A 2,570-nucleotide genomic window follows, 5' to 3' on the forward strand; every position below is an offset into this window, starting at 1 on the left:
ACGACTAAAGTGGTGGAAAGCTTGTGCGCTCATCAGAGAGGCGAGTAAGGGCCACGACTAAAGTGGCGGGCAGGGACCACGACTAAAGTGGTGGAGAGCTAGCTCAAGTCCGCGATAGAAAGCGGGGCGGCCTAGCGCCCGAATAATGTTTCTCTTTTGGTTTCTGTGCTTTGTTGCTGTGACTGTTTTGTGGGCACACACGACATGGGGTCTGAAAACTCAAAGCTGGCACTAGAGCGGACTTTGCGGGACCTGCTAAAGGCCAACGGAGCCCCACTGAAAACAAAAAAAGCCCATGCCTTCTTGGGCACAGTTGAAAAGTTTGCCTCCTGGTTTCTAGATGAGGGGCTTTTGGCGGTTCCTCAATGGGACCGTCTAGGGAGTGACTTAAAGAAAAGGGACAAGGAGGAGCCCTTGCCACCTGGCACCCTTGCCATTTGGGCTCTGGTGCGAGGGTGTCTAGCGGGCTCGAAGCCAAAATTTGAGTCAGCCCTTCAGCAGGGGAAGGAAGCGTTAGAGGAAGTGAAGGAAGAGCGATCTTCCAGAGCTTTGGAGGGTGACTGGAGTGATGAGGAAGAAGAACTATTGGGGGAGGAGTTGGAACGCAAGGCCCTCCCCCAACTTGACCAGCTGAAACCGGTTGGTCCTGTAGAGCCCAACCTTCCGTTCAACCCCAGTGCACCAACGCTAGGCTACATGGTAACGCGTCGGGGAGCTTGTGGCTGTTGCCACAACCCTGATTAGCCTAGTTGGTCGTTGGGAGGGAGGACCCTCAGCTTTCCCAGTTCTTGAGGATCAGAATCAGGCGCGTTATCACCAACCTTTAGATTTTAAGCTGGTCAAGCAGCTAAAGGAGGCAGTGATGCAATATGGACCCCAGGCGGCCTTTACTCTGTCAATACTGGAGTCTATTGCCGGAATGAACCTAATCCCAGATGATTGGGGCAACCTAGCCTGAGCGACGCTGTCAGGGGGTCAGTATTTGGTGTGGAAAGTAGCATGGTCAGAGTATTCTCAAGATACAGCCCACTGAAACGCGGCAGCTGGTAACCCACAATGGAATATAGAAATGTTATTGGGTACAGGGCCTTATGCAGGACTTGCACAACAGATCCTGTATGCTCCTGCTGTGTACTATCAGATAGCTGCATCGGCAACTAAGGCATGGAAGACCATCCAAGAATCTGGGGGCTTGCAAGGTCAACTGTCCAAAGTCATCCAGGGATTCAATGAGCCTTATGCAGATTTTGTATCACGCCTTATGCAGACCACAGGTAGAATATTTGGGGACGTTGATACAGCTTTGCCATTGGTTAAACAGCTTGCATACGAGCAAGCCAATAAATGGTGTAGGGAAGCAATCCGACCCTGGAAGACCTGGGACTTAAATACATATATCAAGGTGTGTAGAGACATCAATGATAGTGTGATCCAAGGACAGGTCATGGCTGCAGCCATCACTCAGAACCTACAAGGATTCCAGGGAGGTCAGGAAAGAAGTCAGCGAGGCCTGTCGGGGGTATGTTACCATTGCCAAAAACCAGGGCATTTTAAGAGAGACTGTCCTGCGATAAATCAGTCAGCTCCAGCAGGCCGGAGGCCGGGCCTATGCCCACACTGTAAAAAGGGCAACCATTGGGCTAATGAGTCCCGCTTTGTGGTAGGCTTGCAAGGAAACTCATTACCCCCTATTGAGCCAAAAAATGGGAAAAGGGCCCAAGCACCCTGGGGCCTGCAAATGTACAGGGTGACACAGCAGGTAAATCGCTCACACTTCCCACCGATGGACCGAGACGAGCCACAACCAGTAGCGCAGGACTGGACATCTGTGCCACCACCCACATTGTATTAACCCCACAAATGGGTACTCAGGTGATTGAGTCAGACTTTAAAGGCCCACTGCCTAAAAATACTGTAGGCCTTCTATGGGGGCGTAGTTCAACTGCTCTTACTGGGCTGATAGTTCACCCCAGGGTTATTGATGCAGATTATGAAGGGGTTGTAAGAATCATGGTTTCTTCCCGCAAGGCATTAAAGTTATCAGCCCGGGAGATCACATTGCCCAGCTACTGATTTTGCCCAGCTGTCATCAATCCTATGAAAGTTGAGGCATCGCTTGCAAGGAAAAAGGGCTTGGCTCTTCTGGGAACCCGTTGGCCTGTCTGATGATGGGATTGAATGACAGACCTCTCTCACCCTCACAGTGAATGGGAGAAAAATTTTAGGCCTTTTAGACACGGGCATCAACCGTAGTATAATTAATGAGGCTGATTGGCCAAAAGATTGGCCGTTACAGAAGGCAGATCAGACTCTGCGCGGTCTCGGGGTCACCCACAGCCCTATGTATAATGCGGCCACCTTGCCTTGGAAAGATGAGGCGGGCCACAAGGGCTTAATGCAGCCATATGTCTTAAAGACCCCAGTGTCCCTATGGGGTCGAGATGTTTTGATACAGATGGATATAAAATTGACCACAGAAACCTGTTATAGTACAGCTGCCCAAAGCATAATGAAAAGGTCAGGCTATCCCGGAACAGAGGGATTGGGAAAACAATTACAAGGTGATAATG

Source organism: Condylura cristata, unplaced genomic scaffold (genome assembly GCF_000260355.1).
Source record: "Condylura cristata isolate star-nosed mole 26May11 unplaced genomic scaffold, ConCri1.0 scaffold00014, whole genome shotgun sequence".
Taxonomy (NCBI): domain Eukaryota; kingdom Metazoa; phylum Chordata; class Mammalia; order Eulipotyphla; family Talpidae; genus Condylura; species Condylura cristata.